This window comes from Mchenga conophoros, linkage group LG18, assembly GCF_057382185.1.
Source record: "Mchenga conophoros isolate Kocher_MC1m ecotype Shallow Benthic linkage group LG18, M_conophoros_male_GT1.1, whole genome shotgun sequence".
NCBI classification, from domain to species: Eukaryota; Metazoa; Chordata; class Actinopteri; order Cichliformes; family Cichlidae; genus Mchenga; species Mchenga conophoros.
This window is the reverse complement of record NC_140543.1, coordinates 1,462,150-1,480,219: the sequence shown is the minus strand read 5'-3', so window position 1 is coordinate 1,480,219 and position 18,070 is coordinate 1,462,150. Positions and strand designations below refer to the sequence as shown.

Here is an 18,070-nt window from a genome sequence, read left to right as displayed (position 1 = left end):
CTGGAAATGTTTCCAGCGGAAATTCATGTTAACGGTTCTACTTCGCCGGAACTTCACTGTGACACCGGGCGGAAGTAAACAAAGAAAAAGCAGAAGTACCGTTAGCTTTCCTCCTGCTAGCAGCTAGCTGTTGGAGTAACATGTCTGCTGTTCAGCGTCTCAGAGAGTTTATCAGCGAGGAAGAGGAGGAGATGATGGAGTCTGAGGAAGACTCTGGTGATGAGGAGCCTCACAGAGCAGGTCTGAGCTTACAGCACAGCTGAAGGTAAATTCACATAAATGTCTATAATAACAGAAACGTTCCGCAGTGATCGCACAGTTCATCGGTAAGCTAACAGCGCACATTTCTGTGGACGCTGCTCTACAATCAGACTGAGCAGCTGCTCAACACACACATTTATTTAAAGGCACGGAGGGTGTGTGAGCCTCTGAAGGTTCCACGTGGTACTTATTTCGAATAAAAATAAGTACTTCTGTCAGCAGCGTGTCTGTGCGGAGGAGGAGGAACCAGAAGCTCCACAGATTAAAGAGGAACAGGAGGAACTGTGCAGCAGTCAGCAGGGAGAGCAGCTGGGACTGACGGAGGAGACAGATACCTTCATGGAGTTTGAGTGCAGCACCAACGATGAACACACAGGTATCGCCCAGCATGCAGCAGCAGTGTGTGATTCTCTGCTGGTTTGAATGAACTCCGCATGAACAGATCAGAACAGCATGATCAGAGCGAGCAGATAGCCCTGATAGGGTCGTCTAAAGTGCACAGCAGCCCCACCTGCGCTTCAGACCTGCTGTTTTCAAAAGGTGGCCAATCACAGTGAAGTTGGATTAAAGGATAAAGGAGCTAAAACATCATGTTTCAGGATGAGCTGAGGGGCTGCAGCAGGTCCAGTGTGACAGCCTCCTCGCTCACTGTGAAACATTCAGAATCCTGGACGAGCGCTTTTGCCAGTGTCATTAAAACAAAGCTCACTTTGTAACTATAAATACATATATATTATTTATTAAAGTGTAGACTAGAGCAGGGCGATATGGCCAAAAATATTTATCACGATATATATTTGAAAATTTGCGATAACGATATAACTGACAATATAATTGATGCGAGACAAAATACAACTCCACAACATTACTAGCGCAAAAAGACAACCTTCCATTTATTTTCACTTAAACAAGAAGCTGGTTTTTATGTACATTAAAGCTTTATAAAAATGTAACAGTGCAAATGCAAATTTCTTGCTGAAAGTTAAACCAAAAGGCATTTCCAGTAGAAATGGGCTGACGTATCCTGAGCATAACCATGTATAATATCCACTGAAGTTAAAAAGAGGTGCTTTGCAGCATTAAACTGCAGTGTGCAGTACGTATTTTTCGGACCATAAGGTGCACGGGATTATAAGGCACATTAAGCGAAACAAAGCAGTCAGATAAATCAAACTTTATTAAACTCATTCTTCTTGCTTCCTCCACTTCTGTACCATTGTTTCATTAATGTTGAATTCTCTAGCAGCTGCTCTATTCCCATGTTGTTGCAGTATATTAATGACTAACCTGGTATTGTGGATGGATTATCTCAGTTGTTCTCCTGACTGAAGTTTGGTCCGTTTACAGCATCCTGCCGTGCGATTGCATTTGTCTCTAACCATGAAGAACCTTCACGTTAACTTTTATAAGTGGAAAAGTGTTAGTGTTCGTCCTCCAGCTTCACTGTTTATATTATGCTAACATAGCTGTGTCGCTAGCGATCACGTAGCACATCATTATATACCAGCTAGCCCAACTTCAGTAACCCTACAAACGTCACTGCTGTTTAGTTTCCTGTCTTCATTTATGTTGGAAGTGATAGCAGAGCTGTATGTTTGAATTTTTTCAGAAATCTCTCCGTCAGAACATGCAATATCATGCTTAGGTAACTAGCGAAACTAGCGAGCTAACTTCCGCTAGCTTCCTGCTAACTTCTAACTCCGTTAAATGTAATAAATTTTGTTTTCATGGATGCCTGGAAGTTAAACGTCATAGTTACACCTGGTAAAGCAGCAATGCTGATCGTTTTATTAAAGATGAAAGAATTTAGACAGTTTTTAACTCTAAGTGATGCTGCAGTGTTGTTTGACCTGAAGCATACGGAGTTTAGGACCCAGATTACTCCCAGATTTAAGAGCATCTTAGTCCGACAAATACGACAATAACGACGGCCGCTTGCATGTTCTGCAAAAAAATGTGCTTTGTCGTGTATCTGACGGACAAACACCAAGTTGCACCATTTTTACAAACCAATTCTGGTTCATCTGTTTCACTCAACAATCGGCCATGTGCGTATGAAAACAAAGGCACTGCGCATGCGCGTTTTACTCATATTCTATCGCGATATTTCATTTTCCTATCGTTGCCTAACATTATACCGGTATTACCGTGAACGGTATAATATGGCCCAGCCCTAGTGTAGAATATAAATGTTTTACATACTCATAGTTTTCTTTTATCGAGCTCAGTCCAGACCACACAGCCGTCATGTTGCCACCAACATCGATGACTTTCATGTGATTTCTTTGATTCTAAAGTGTTTGTAGCATTGAAGTGTGTGTCAGTGTGAGTTGTACACACGAGTCAGTGATGTGGTTTCTCTGACTTCGTTCTGATGTTTGATGTGACTCAGCGTCTTCAGTTCACTCTGTTTGTAGCAGACTGACAGCAGGTCTCAGGTCTCCAGGCTGGTTTCCAGTTAAAGTTAACATTCGACTTCTGTAACACAGTTGTGTCATGGACCCAGTCATGTGTTACATTTACTGCACGGAGAATCTCTCTCTTACACTGTGATAGTTCCATCTGAGGCATGAAGCACAGACGTGTAGCCCACATTAGCACCGTGAACTGTGACGACACAAAGACAGAGCACCGACTGACTGACTGTCGTTTCACTGTTACGCCGATGAATCTCAAATCTACTTTCCTTTTTTTTAAAAATCTACAGACTCTTTAAAAATTGCTGGACTGCCTTGATGACATGAAATCATAGTTGGCATTACATATTTTGAATGTAAACGGTCAAAATACTGAGATCGTACTATTTAGACCTTCTGACCCTCGTTCTTCTCTTAAGGTTGACCTTGGCGCTCTGGAAAAGTCCAGAACTCTCTTTGATGGCAGTTTTTCATTTGACAAACAAATAAATTCTGTTGTAAGAGCCAGCTCCTTCCAGCTCAGGGCCTTTGGAAAAATTATGAACATCATGTCATCAGCTGACTTTGAGAAAGTGATCCACGCATGCATTTCATCCAGGCTTGACGGCTGCAACAGTCTTTATTCTGGTATCAGCTCTGCTGTCTCATCTGCAGCTAGTTCAGGATGCTGCAGCTCGACTCCTCACAGGCACTCGTAAACACGACTGTTACGTCAAATTGTTGAATGTTGTCATTGTGTTTCTTAAATTTGTCTAAGTTCAAACTATAAGATCAAAGACATTCCTTTGTCTCTGACCACCTCTCCAGCCACTCGGTGCTGGGGGAGGTTTTATTGCAGATACATTCTATCTGAAAGATCTTTTTCTTGTGTTGTAAGCGTCCTGCTTTTATGATCCTTTTGGTGATCAGAAGGACACACACATAGTGCCTTGTCCTAGATCCATTTGGGGGTTTTAGGGTGGGAGGTGTGGGATTATAATAGTATTTTATGCCATGTTAGACCCCTAATTAAAGATTGTGAATTATTATGTAGTTTTAGTTTGCATTATTCTCCTGAATTAGAAGAAGCTGATAACTATTGCATTTGTTAGACTGATTTGCATTACATTAGACTGCTGATTTATTGTGAATGAATGATGTTGTTTTATGATGCATTATACTGCTAAGTTATAAGAAATACTGTTCGCAGAAAGTCATCGCCTTATTTGTCTGATTAGCAGAGAACAGAACATGCTGGAGCTTCCTGCTCCATCTCAGCAGGAGCAGATAAAGAGGGAGCCAAGGTCGTAGCTTAGGCGCCGTGAGAGAAGGAATGTGAATGTTTAGGCTTTTATGATTAGGTGGAGGCCACTAGAGACTATAAGAGTTTGAGCAATGCTCCACCATTTTGAGATCTGAGGCTGTCTGCATACGGTGTCCATCTCCCACGCGTGTGATCATTAAAATCATTGTTTGACTGAACCTGACCGGACCAGTGTTGTTATTGTGGTTTTTCCTCCTGTCTCCATCCCCAATATTTGAATCCATAACAGAGGATCTTGTGTAAACTATTGTGTATTGTAACTGTCATGTCAATAAATAGCTGCGAGGAGAGCTGCTCTTTGAAGGATTTGGGCTAGAGACAGGTGATGAGCATTATGCTCCACCGCCTGGTTCTGACCAAGGCTTCCCTCGTTAGCGAGTTAAAGACCAGTTGAAGATGTTCTGTTTTGATTTGTTCTTCATGAGGAATAAGTCTCTAAACTAGCGGGGCCTGTGGAAACACAGACTCAACAACGACCATATTTCCCAGTCTTGGCTCGTTTACGCTGGCTTCCTGTAGTTGTAGAATTGATTTTAAGATTTTATTGCTTGTTTTTAAATGGATTGGCCTCCTTGTCCCTCTCTGATCTTCTAACTGAAAATACTCCAAACAGAACTCTCAGGTCCGCTGATAAGTTGCTTCTGATTGTTCCTAGCAGCAGCCTGAACCTCAGAGGAGACGAGACTTTACGATTGCTGTGCCTAAACTTTGGAACAGTCTGCCTCTTCAGTTAGCGTCTCTCCAACACTCCACATTTTTAAACTCTGTCTGAAACACATCTTTACTCAGCAGCTTCTAACTGGGACTCTGTTTTGTTCTCTTTGTGTGTGTTCGCTTTAGTTTGTGCAGCACTTTGTTCAACCTGTGTTGTTTTTAAATGTGCTTATAAACTCATAATGCTGATAATGGTTTTAACTGTAAATATATAAGAGTGACCCTTTAACCCAACACCGAGAGCCTGCTGAATCACACACACTGGCTGAGTGTCAGAACTGGACTCTGCTCTGAGTTTTTGGATCTATTTTTTGCTTACATAAGTAACCTTTGTCTCCTCTCTCTTTGTTCCTCCAGACGTCCCACAGCAGCGTGTGCCCTCACTAACCAGGAGAGGAGCTCCAGTGTGGACCAGGAGGAATCAGAAGCTCCACAGATTAAAGAGGAAGAGGAGGAACTGTGCAGCAGTCAGGAGGGAGAGCAGCTGGGACTGAAGGAGGAGACGGACACCTTCATGGTGACTGCTGCTGAGGAAGGAGAGCACAGTGAACCAGGAGGAGACGAGGAGCAGCTCCTCTGTCACAGCTCTGCTGAAGCTGAGAGTCAGCATCTGGAAGGAGGCAGGAGTGCAGACTCGGGAAAATTAGAAACAGAAGTGACAGCAGGAGGTTCCCCCCCATCAGAGAGTCGGTGTAACTCTGACACGGGTGAAAAGCCTGTAAACTGTGATGGTTGTGGGAAGGACAGAATCCACACAGGTGAATTTTGTCTCGCTCTCACCTGAGCGTCCACGTGAGAGCCCACACAGGCGAGAAGCCGGATTCATGTGAAACACGGAAAAAGGAGAAATCCATGTGAAAGGTGGACTGTTTCCATGGCAACTTTCTGTCTGTCCTAGCACAAGATGCTCGTACAGCAGAAACTCTCAAACTCAAGAACAGTTAAGTGATGGGAGCGCTATTCTGTGAAACGGAGTAAAGGCTTCATTTAAAGCAGTGAAACAGGAAAAGCTGCGCGTTCAGCAGTCACACGACTACAGTCTGATTTTATCTGTCTTTGCATCCTTTTTATTTCTTTTATGCTTCAAATTGTGTAATAAACCAAATCAGATGATATTTGTCTTTTAATGTGACTAAACCTAAAACTACAGCTGCCTTCTAACTGAGCTGTTTCAGGACGTCCCAGGTGCTGTTAAGAGTTTTAACGTCCTGGTTTTATTTTGGATGCTTGCTTTACTTTGCACAAATTATTTCACAAAAACTTGTAATTTGGTGGATGGAAGGTGGGGGAGAGGTCCTTATCTACACAGTGGTGGTAATTGTTCTGACCATTAGAGAAATCATCATGTAAATGAAACTGTGTAAAGCACCGGTATAAATAAACAAAAAGCATTCTGATATTGGAACAGTCAGCTCGTAGCACTCTCAAAGAGTAGATCCCTCCTGCCTGAGTGCTGATGCAGCAGAGGGGAAGTAGGTCACCCTCCCTCTCTCACCTCCAGCTGTTTTCCTCCCAGACTGAAAGAAACCAGTTCAGCAGCTGTCTCCAGTGATGCAGCCCAGATGTTTGTAGTGTATGTGTATATTAAACTGTTTCCTGCGTGGGTCTGGTGTCACTGCTTTGTTCATAATGGCCTCTCTTACAGTGAACATGAACGTGGATTTATATTCTCTTTACAGCTTCACTAAGGTCTTGAATATTTAAACCTTTATTTTGAAAATAAGTTAAAAAAAAACCTCTCCAGCTGTCTCGCCCTCTGACGTCATCATTGTTTCTTTTTTTTCTTTTTTTTGGCCTGTCCCGTTTGGCTCTTTTGCATCAGAATTGTTGTCTAAAGGCAAAGAAAGATGCCCAACGGATTTACTTTACCAAACTGACCATCCCAGCCTTGCCGTAATGGTCCATTTGATTCACCTTTTATTGTTTATTTTATTTTCACTTACTGAATACGGGACAGACTTGACTGGGGGAAAGAAGGGGAGAAAGAAAGAGGGAAAGAGAAACAGCTGAGAAGAGGGACGGGGGAGAAGGGCAAAAGACAAAAACCAACAGAACGGGCAGAGAAAAAGAAAAAATGCATATATCAATCACCTGGATCACCTGCTGAGAAAGAAAAAAGAAAGCAAGCAGAAGAGAACAAGAGTAATAGAATAAACAACATCACAATGATATATGGGAATATGACAGTAAATACTAAATATTACACATTATTGTGCAGCACATAAGATCAACAGAACACAGTGTGCTTTGAGGTAGGAGCCAAAAAGGGTGTAGTTTGTGGGTGTGATCACCCGTGTGTACACCTGTGAGCATGGACGCGCTTGTTTTTAGCAGTCATCATTGTTTCTTACTGGTCTGTTCTTTGTTTTTATCTCATCTTTCATTTTCTGCTCAGAGGTCGACGCAGTTAACGGTCTCCGGAGGGCAGCGCCGCGTCATATCCGGTGGAAGCACCGGCGAAATACTTGGACTGAACCAGAAGTGTGTTGTGCTGTGTGTGAGCCGAGTGTGTGAGCTGTGGCAGTAACACGCTGTTTATGTATTTATGGCTCTGTTTGGTACATTTAAATAGGTTTTTTAGGAAGAAAGAAGGACGTTTATTCCAAGCGGAACAAAGTATTTGAACATCCTCCTCCTGCCGGAACTTCAGAGCGGGACATCCGGTGGAAGTAAACAATGAAAAGGCGGCAGTATGGTTGTTCCAGCGTGAACTTTTGGAGGCTTTGTGTTGTTGTGTGAGCTGAGTGTGTGAGCTGAGTGTGTGAGCTGAGTGTGTGAGCTGAGTGTGTGAGCTGCGGCAGCAACGATGCCTTCAGTTCAGTATCTGAGAGAGTTCATCAACGAGCGACTAACTGCTGCTGCTGAACAAATATTCTTGGAGTTTGAAAAAACGATCGTCCAGTACGAGGAAGAGATCGACCGTCAGCGCAGACTGCTGGATATCACCTGGAAACCCCAAATCAAGCTGCACAGGACAGGTGAGTGTCCCTCTGAGGGAGGATCCTGATCACAGCTCTGCGGGACGTTTCTGATTGTGAGGACTTTTTGGAGATGTGAGCTAACAAAGAGCAAACAGAGGACAGGACTGCGCTGCGCTCCATGCAAACAGCAGCTGGTGGATTTGAGCTTTTCTCTGACCTGGATCACTCAATCAGTTCCTTTATGTTTGCTGTCAAAGTTGGAAAACATCAAAAGTCGAGCTTCAGAGCACATTATTTATTCCAGATGGACTTTATACATATAAATATAACGTTTATATAAATGTATGTTTCCTGTTGCACTTGTGAAAGTTGCAAACAAATGTTGGAAACATGAAGTCGCTGTGCAATAATAAAATATCTAATGTGACTGATCTGCAGGCTGTTGCTCGTCCTCAGCGCTGTGATCTGCTGCTGTGCTGAGGACTGTTTGAAACCAGTTCCACTTTATCTTCATCTAAACACACCTGTTCTGTCTGTGTGTGAATCAGCAGCTGTTTGTGGTGCTGGAGGGGTTTGTGTAGCTGTACCAGGCCCTATCCTGGAGCCGGGCCTGGAGTGAGTGTCTGGGGGCCACAGCCCATAAAAAGCTGCGCGAGGGTCTTTAGGGGTTCAGTTCTTTGTGCCTCGAGCAGTTTCCTCTCTGACCAGTCTGGCCACAGAGGTGAGGAAAGCCACTTCTCTGGTGGACGAGCGATACCAGCAGGATGTAGTCGGGCTTGCCAAAACGCACAGCTCGTGTTATAAAATGAAGCTGTTGGAGACGGCTGCACTCTGGCCTGGATTTGCCTTCTGTGGCCCTCGTATCCCCTCTGTGGGTGTTTCCACAGGACAAAGTGAGGATTCAGAGGTGCTCCTGCAGGAGGACAGGTTGGACTCCACCCTGGGCCGTTTGCTGTCTGGGGTGCTCCCGCTCCCTCCCCCTTTTCCTGTCTGCTCTGCTGCCCTAATCTGTAAAGTGAATCCAGGCCTCGTACTGCTGTAACGTTTCATGCTGGGGAACGGTTTGACATCTCGTTTAGCTTCCACGGCTTCAGATGAATTTTCACTCATATTTACTTTTTGTGAATTCATCATTTTCTGCAGGGCGTCAGACACTCGGAGTAAAACATCGATTCATCATTTCTGCACAGATCACTGACCTTTGTTTCCATATTGAACCCAGAATCATTCAGGCTCTGTGATTAAAGGTTTGGAGTATGACAGTTGCATGTAGTGTAGCATCATCTTCTCATACAGCAGTGACCTGTGTGTGATGCGTGGAGGGTGTGGGAGCTTGCACAAGTGATGCAGGTTATCTGTCGTGGAATTTTCTGTTAATGAAATCTGCAACACCGTCAGCTGTGGTCAAGCTATTTTACTTACTGCATGCAGGAGAGCCAACACACATCAAATATCAAAGTTCACAGTCATGGGAGCTCTTGTCCTTTTATACCCTCACACACAACTCTCAGTATCTTTCAGTTACAACAGGTTTTTGTCACACAGCCTGTTGCTGGGCAGAGAGCAACTCCCACTATCTTTTCCCAGGAAGCTCCTGGCACTGGTCTTCTTGGGGGGTTTGTCCTTGTACACTCGAACAGTTAGCAGATAACTTAGTGAAACATCGTTAAGCAAAGCTAAACAGTTTTCACCAGGTCACACTGACACATACATACAGTTCATCTAATCTAAATGTGGAAATGTGAAAACTAGAATTTTCCCATTACACTCTTTAACAGAAAAGTGCTTCATTTTATTCTAGTTTTTGCTCTTATACATACTTATGGCTGCAGTGAATATTTACTCAGTTTTCTCTTTTTCATCACATCAATTTTAATTTTCTGTCTCTCCAGACGTCCCACAGCAGCCTGTCTGTAAGGAGGAGGAGGAGGTTCTCCCTGAGCAGCAGCTCTGGAACCAGGAGAGGAGCTCCAGTGTGGACCAGGAGGAACCAGAACCTCCACAGATTAAAGAGGAACAGGAGGAACTGTGCAGCAGTCAGGAGGGAGAGCAGCTGGGACTGAAGGAGGAGATTCATAGCTTTACGGTGCCTTGTATGTATGAGGAAAGTGACGACAGTGAATCAGAACTCCTCGGGCAGCAGCTCCTCTCTCCCAGCTTTCCTGTGGCTGAGTCAGAGGATCATGAAGGAAGTAAATATAGAGATTTAGGAGTAACTGAGAATGCAGAGGTGAAGCCAAAGAAGAGAAATCACAGTGAAAATGCAGAGAACCCTACACTGCCAATGAGTCAGTGTAACACTGGCACAGGTAACAAGTATGTATCATGTGATGTTTGTGGAAAAGCCTTTAAGAAAGGGTACCAAATGAGGATCCATCAGAGAATCCACACAGGGGAGAAGCCGTATTCTTGCACCACGTGTGGGAAAGGTTTTACTCAAAGTGGTAGTTTGTTGAGCCACATGAGAACCCACACGGGGGAGAAGCCGTATCTGTGTAACACGTGTGGGAAACGTTTCAGTCAGAGCAGCAGGTTGTCCATCCACACCAGGATCCACACTGGTGAGAAGCCGTACCTTTGTAAAACCTGTGGGAAGGGATTTAGTGACCCGTCGTCGGTTAAGCAGCATAAGGTGGTCCACACAGGGGAGAAGCCGTATCTGTGTAACACGTGTGGGAAACATTTCAGTCAGAATAGCAGTTTGTGGGCCCACATGAGAAGTCACACAGGGGAGAAACCATATTTCTGTAAAACGTGTGGGAAGAGTTTCAGTCAGAGCAGCAGGCTGTCCTCCCACACCAGGATCCACACTGGTGAGAAGCCGTATCCCTGCAAAATGTGTGGGAAAGATTTTCGCTCTCAGTATCATTTGACTGTACACATGAGAAACCACTCTGATAGTAAGCCTTACCCTTGTAACACGTGATGTTTCCAGTGTCCATTGGAGAGTCTGCATCTTTGTAGCGTAACTTCACAGGATGAGATGGCTGCTTCCAGCTGCTGCTCATGTTTGCACTTCCTGGGTTTGTGTCTCCAGCTGAACTGAAACAGCAACCTCTCACTTGGCTAGCAGCTCTGTTACTCATCACACTATGAATCCTCTTATTTCACCGGTCAACAATTTGTGTCTAAAAAGGCAGTTTCTGAACTGCAGGCTGAACCGCTGCTTTGCTCATAAGTACTATAGTCAACTGGGTCTGGTTCTCTGTGTACCAGCAACTAGACGGATCACTGGCAGAAGCACCAGAGCTAAACAGGACTGCAGCCATAGATCACGTGTTTTACTGGGTATCAATCTGGCAGTGATATAAAAAGTCTGATCAGTGGAAATCAGTTCCTGGGTTCTGTTTTCTATAAAAGCTGTTTTGTAGGATTTCTTTGAGACTCTGGAAGAAAACATGTTCGATGACGTCTCTGCTTCAGTAGAATCAGAGGCAACAGTGTAAATATGACAAAGATGCAGCTCTGATCTTCCGCCTGCATCGAGGTTTTCTTTTTTACCTCCATCACTCTGTTTGCACCTGAACGTTTAGTGGAAGATGTTTGGTTTGTGTCCTCAGTGATTTTTGGATTGAAGTCAGATGTTGAACTTTGTGTTTCAAGCATGCTTTGTTTTCAGTTCACATCTTTTTAAACGTTTCCGTCTTTAGAGCTGACACTAACAAACTGTACGAGCTGTTTGACGTGTCGATGTGAAAGGATCTTTATAAATAAAGTTTCCTTCCACAGCAGCTCTGTCTCTGTCTCTGATCTTTACTGCTTCATTTCTCTGTTGTCTTTGTCATCAGTCCAATGACACAAGAATCAGAGGTTTAACAGTGTGTGGCTCCCTCTAGTGGATGTTGTGGAGTATTCTGTTGTCTTTGCTCCAAAGGTTTTTGTACAGAGTTTTGCTGTTTCCTGTCACTGTGGGCCGCAGAGCACAGTAGTACACAGCAGAGTCAGACAGCTGAAGCTTCTGGATCTTCAGAGGAACTGATGTCTTGTTGAGTTCAGCATCAAATCTGTGTTTTGGGAACTCTTGAGCGTTTTCAGTTCCAGAAGCATCTCGCCGTAAAACATATTTCAGATAGTCGTTCACGTCCTGTTTGTACCAGAACAAATATGCGTATGTAGAAGTTGTTTCATATTTGCAGTAAAGTGTAACTGTGTCTCCTTCAGCAGCAATGACATCTCCTTGTTCCTGGATTACTTTGTCTTCTCCTTTACACTCTGAGGAAGAACAGAACATGCAGAGGAAGAGATGGATCAATAAACATGGTTAAAATGGTAAATGGCCTGTATTTGTATAGCACTTTACTAGTCCCTAAGGACCCCAAAGGCCTTTACATATCCACCCATTCCACTGGTGATGGCAGCTACATTGTAGCCACAGCCACCCTGGGGCGCACTGACAGAGGCGAGTCTGCCGGACACTGGTGCCACCGGGCCCTCTGACCACCACCAGTAGGCAACGGGTGAAGTGTCTTGCCCAAGGACACAACGACTGAGACTGTCCAAGCCGGGGCTCGAACCGGCAACCTTCCGATTACAAGGCAAACTCCCAACTCTTGAACCACGATCGCCCTCAAAAAGTCACCATTAATCAGACTCACACATTTATTTAAGCAGAGGAAACATGTTGATGTTTGTATCTCACCAAAGAAAAGAGCAGCAAGAATAATCCACAGCCAATGTTCCATCTGTACAACAAGGTTTAAATCAACAGGAGAAACTAGCTGATGTTCAACATTCAGTCTGAGAATTGTTCTCTTCACAGCAGCACTTATTATTGACACAATGGTTGAACACAGTGCAGAAGGAGAGCCCCGCCTACTGGATGATGTCGCCCTCTGTCTCCTCTTTGAGTCTCACTTCTCTCACTTCCTCTTCCTCCTGGTTCACAGACTGTTAGCAGCATTTGAATCACTGTGAGGAGGGAGGATGGAGCACTTTGCACTGTGTGCACAACGAGCCAAATGTTCTCCATCACTCAGCTGTAGGGATGGGTATCGAAACCCGGTTCTTGCTGAGAACCGGTTCCCACTGTTTCAATTCCTTGGAATTGATTCCCTTATCGATTCCAGTCGCCCTGAATGACGTCACCACATTGCGGAGCGTCATTTACCTGGCAGGAAACACGGCGGCTCAAACGCTCAAAAGTTTGGTTACACTTTACGAGAACGGATGACAACAGGACAACTTGCAATACTTGCAAAGCAGATATTTCATTTAAGGGAGGAAACACTACGAATATGCAAAAGCATTTGCTCACAAAACACACGATGACCTTAAATGAATGTCGTGTTTTTAATTCCGCTCCGGACTCGTGAATCTCAACCCAGCAGCAGCGGTAACGTTTGCACGTCCTCTCCCGTTAATGCGGCAGGTAAATAATCAACTAACAGTGCATATTATGTTAGCGCGATCTGCCTTATTACAAAACCTGCCATTACTGTGCATTTAGGTGACCATGATGAGACAGACAGAGTCTGGCTCAGATGCTGGCAGTTCTCGCTGCAGTCTACCAGTAGCGTCTCCTTTCAGGCCAGGATAGACGAATGTCACCGAGCAGTGACTCAGTTTGTGGTCAAAGGCTTGCACCCGTTTGCCACAGAAGATGATTTTCGGTAAGTGAATGTGTTTAATTGTAGGCAGGACATTACTGGATATTCTTGTGTAATTGCTACAGAATAATTTATGTTATACTTTGTTATCGCTACAGAAGAATATTTATTTTATTATTTTACATTTACATTTTGTTTTCCTGGGGACCCTGTGACGCCCCATTGAAGAGCCGCAGGCTGTGGATCTCTTAAGATCTCACTGCTGGGTTTGTAAGGCCATGTTACTCCTAAATTTCTATCTTGTTCAAAGAGAAGATATAAAACACAGTTCTGAGCTATTCGACCTTAGTGTTCTCCTTTTTAAAAAGAATCGATAAAGAATCGAATCGTTAAACAGAATCGAAAATGGAATCGGAATCGTGAAAATCTTATCAATACCCATCCCTACTGAGCTGCTTAATGCTTCTCATGCTTAAAGTGAGATTCAGGGTCAGATATTTCTGCAGATTATTTGTGGTTTGTGTCTAACGATAACAATAACAGGAGGTTTAATAAGACACGATTACTCATCACTCATGTGTTTCAGTATAACAAACTGAGGAACTATATTTTAGCAAGAGTTTTCACTCAGGGGAGGCACGCATCCATGAAATAAAGCAACACACACACACACACACACACACACACACACACACACACACACACACACACACACACTAGCTACATGCTTTATGGGATCAAAACAGAAAATTTACTTCCTTACGAAAAGAAATATAACATTTAAATCCAAAAATGAGTGTCTTGGAGGAAGTCTGTCATGCCATCCAGTTTACATCCCCCAGATCTGCTGAAATCAAACCTTTTCATTCATGATAATCTCGTATTTACACAAACAAAATTGTGCTGGAACTTCACCATGTTACACCAGACGACAGAGCAGAGAGTGTTATTGTGTGTGAGCTGAGTGTGTGAGCTGCGGCAGCAACGATGCCTTCAGTTCAGTATCTGAGAGAGTTCATCAACGAGCGACTAACTGCTGCTGCTGAACAAATATTCTTGGAGTTTGAAAAAACGATCGTCCAGTACGAGGAAGAGATCGACCGGCAGCGCAGACTGCTGGATATCACCTGGAAACCCCAAATCAAGCTGCACAGGACAGGTGAGTGTGTAGCCGTAAGACTGGTGGACCTAAATCTTCACCACCACGTCTGTTCACATACAAGAGGAAGGGGAGTGAGCGGGTCAGCGCTCAGGGCACAGAAACTTAGCTGGCTTCAAACACCATTTATTTCCAGGATAAAAAAAAAAAAAAAAAAAAACACAGCCAGAGTCACAAATACAAGATAAAATTCCCCGTATACAATAAAAATAGTGTTGCAACCCGCTAAAAACCCTGCCGGCAGAAATAACTATACACTATTAAAACAAGGCTTAAAAAATATTTTCCACATGCTAAAATTACCTTCCCACAGTCCCATAATCCCACAGTCCAGCCACACATGGGCGAATGGTCCTTATCTGAAAGAGACAGGAGAGGAACTTCTCTTCCGGTATGGTAAAACTCGCCAGCAGCAGACCAGGGAGGAGGCTCCTATCGCAGACCTGTCTCCTCCTGACAGCGCGTCGCCGCACAGTCCCGCCCCACTCCACACCTGAACACGGCCTCCCTTGTCTCACCGTCAGATGCAGGCAGAGGGGCATCCCTGCCCTGTTGTGAATTGCGGCCATCGCCACCCACTGTTGCCGTTCCCGCCATTGGGACTGGATCGCCGAACGACTCGCGGCACCCCACAGTCAGGCAGCAGTTCCTTCCACACACACGTGCGGGCTTGCACGCGCTCCTTTTTCTCCTGCTCACCCTTCGTGCGTCGCTCCTTCTTCTTTTCTCTGCGCTCACTATCCCCTTTAACAGGTCAACCTGGCGGCTGATAGGCCACCTTGGGGAACACCCCCACCTCACAGGTGCCTACAATTGTCTGTTTAGTCCACAGTGGATTAAAGGAACATGGTACAACATTAACACACATAATATAAATATGAGGATAAAACCATGCAGTATAAATATCAATAAACAAACATGCAATATAAATATCACAATAAAATCATGCAAATATAATCAACACTATGTACCAATACACAGATCGATAAAACATAAAAACACAAATTTCCACTGTGTGACAAGTGTCCCTCTGAGGGGGGGATGGGGCTCATGTGAAACTAGAGAATATTTTAGACACAGAGAATATTCACTGAAATATTAATAACCTGTTAGCAGAGACCGAACGAAATATGACGAAGTGTCAGGACCACATTAAGAAAAATATTATTGATCATTTAGAGGATGAAGTCTAAATGTGCCGGTTTCAGTTGTTGCTCCTGCTGCGGTTCTCTCTATAAAATGCCTAAGAAACTGGCCCCCTGGTTCCTGGGACCCTTTTCCATTCAAGACATCCTGAATCCTGTAACGGTCCAGCTGGCCCTTCCTCGCAGCATGAAGGTACATAATGTCTTTCATGTCCCCATGGTGCCCGCCCTCCGGGCTCCCGCCACCCACCCGGTCGACGAGTCAGTGAAACAAACTGATCAGCTGTCCTGTGACATAACATCCATCCTTTTTACTGGCTGTAACCATGACGACGACACATCTGTCCATGACCAGCTGTTTCATTTTCGACAAATCGGGCCTACTCTTCCTGTTGAGCAGACGCAGCTTCTGCAGCATCTCTTCAGCATCCTCGTGCTGATCGCCTCTCTGTGTTTATGAGCTGAAGACAAATCATTTCCTTCCTTTAACTAAAGCTGATTCTGAAGTACGAGCTCTCTGACTCAGAGGAAACAGGAAGTTCGCCTTCAAACAACAACTGCAATCTCCACATCTCAGCTTTTTCTCAAAATGAGAAATATAATCAGTAATATATATTTTCCTTAATGTGGCCCTGGTACTCCATTGTAAATATGTCGAGTACTGATCTGAGACCAGTGTTAGTTGAAGAGACTGTAGTCATCACTGCGAGAGGAAGATGACAAACTAAAACTTAAAGAGTGTGTTCACGCTGTCCGTGTGATCTATTTGCAGAGGTGAGAAGTAATGAAGTACAAATACTTTGTTACTGTAGAAATCTGTATTTTACTCAAGTATTTATTTTTCTGACAGCGTTTTACTTTCTTTTTACTTTGCTAACATGTTGTAACAGGTCATTTCAACTTCACTTAGATCATGATTTCCTCCTGTCCAAAACCATAATTATGTTGGCTATTGATTCTGCCCCCGATGAATCACTACATATCTAGCTGGAGAGGCTCATGCATCACTGTGATCCTGGGAGCTGTATGGTCTGGAAAGTAGCCTTCATGAGGCGTGTTCAAGTGTGTGGATCCTCAGCACTGCAGACTGGTTTCTAGGATGTGCAGCATCACGTCACTGATGGGAAGCACTGCTAAATTAGGCATGTGTTGGCTATAACAGATACCTCAAAGTGGATCATAAGTGTACTTGGTAGTAGAGAATCTAAGGCCAGTGTTCACAAGGGTATTGGTGCCTGTCATGGGAGCAATCTAAAGACCCGCTGGTGGTCATGGTAAGGACTGAAGGGGGGTTTTCTTAGGGATCTCCTGAGGTAGCAGGTGGGAACTGAAGGGCTGTGGCTTGAAAGCTGAGGTGTGAGAATAGTTTGGAGAGACCTTTTGGTCTGTTTAAAGCAGTTCAGGAGAGCTGTCTGCATTCAGCCAGGAAGTTGATGTAGACTGGGGTGTGTCCGGTGGTGGAGGGAGTCTTTGAGAAACTCCTGAACATAAATGTCCACTGTGAAGGCAACAAAGCACAAAAGAGTCCTGGAAATTATGAATTATCAAGGTGGGAATATAGATGTCCAGATGTGTGTCCCAATCATCATATTACTAAAACGTCTCTAAAAATTGATATTTTTGGAAAAGCCTGTAAGAAAAAGTCTAGAATGAAGAAACATCACAGAGTCCACGTGGGTGAGAAGCCTTATCCATGTAAAACATGTGGGAACAGGTTCAAAGCTGTCATTTGACTCACCACAAGAGGGCACTCAAAGAATCCTCACATTTGAAAGGTCGCATATGGAGTCACACAGGCAAGAAGTTGTGTTCATGTGTTGTGTGGGTTAGGAAGGAGATTGCAACCATGGATACAGCTACTTAGACTGTTTTAGCTTGAATTTTACATATGAAATGACATAAAGACAAATCAATGGGACGGAGTTCTGTCAAGGTCGCAGGTGAAAGAGACTGAGGAGGAGCTTCTTCCCGCAGCCGATACGGTCTCTCAATCACACCACCACACAGTACTGACCCACACATATGGTTCTTACACACACACTGGACTTTCTGGACATTGTTATCACTTAAATCACTTTAAGCATATTTGCACTGCACAAGACATAATGTGGATTGCACAACACTGGTCACTATATTCTTCATTTCCAGTTAATACTTGTACAGCTGCTGTTATTGTGTGTGTGTATATATATATTTATTTATTTATTTAGATTTCTTCATACATTCTTATATAGTTCTATACTGTGTATTGTGTATTTTGTTGTACAGTTATTTTATTTTCAACTTTAATTTATATATTTTATCTTATTCTTTCCCAGTTAAATTTACCCTTCATTCTAATTTGTGTTGTACAGTTATTTCATTTTTAACCTTAATTTTTCATATTTATTTCCTATCTTATTCATAGCCTTTTCCTTTTTTTTTCTTTAGGTCACGAGCAGTTGTCTAAGCATTTCACTGCATATCGTACTGTGTATGACTGTGTACGTGACAAATAAAATTTGAATTTGAATCCCGACACAGCTCGATGAACTGATCCTCCCTCTGTGATGTAGAGCAGGAACTCTGGTCTGGATCTCTGGTATTGTCGGTACCACTGGATAT

At 43.8% G+C, this 18,070-nt stretch overlaps 1 protein-coding gene and 1 pseudogene across 2 annotated transcripts in view; one reads left to right on the top strand and one right to left on the bottom strand.

Moving 5' to 3' along the window:
- The window catches only part of trdc (T-cell receptor delta constant), a 53,079-nt gene that overhangs the window by 23,523 nt on the left and 11,486 nt on the right, over positions 1 to 18,070 (bottom strand). The gene's annotated exons all lie outside the window — the stretch shown is intronic.
- LOC146552817 (uncharacterized) lies at positions 141 to 11,347 on the top strand (annotated as a pseudogene). The gene is made up of 5 exons (XR_014889404.1): positions 141 to 236; positions 484 to 662; positions 5,053 to 5,477; positions 7,488 to 7,673; positions 9,509 to 11,347. The product of XR_014889404.1 is annotated as an uncharacterized LOC146552817 (transcript).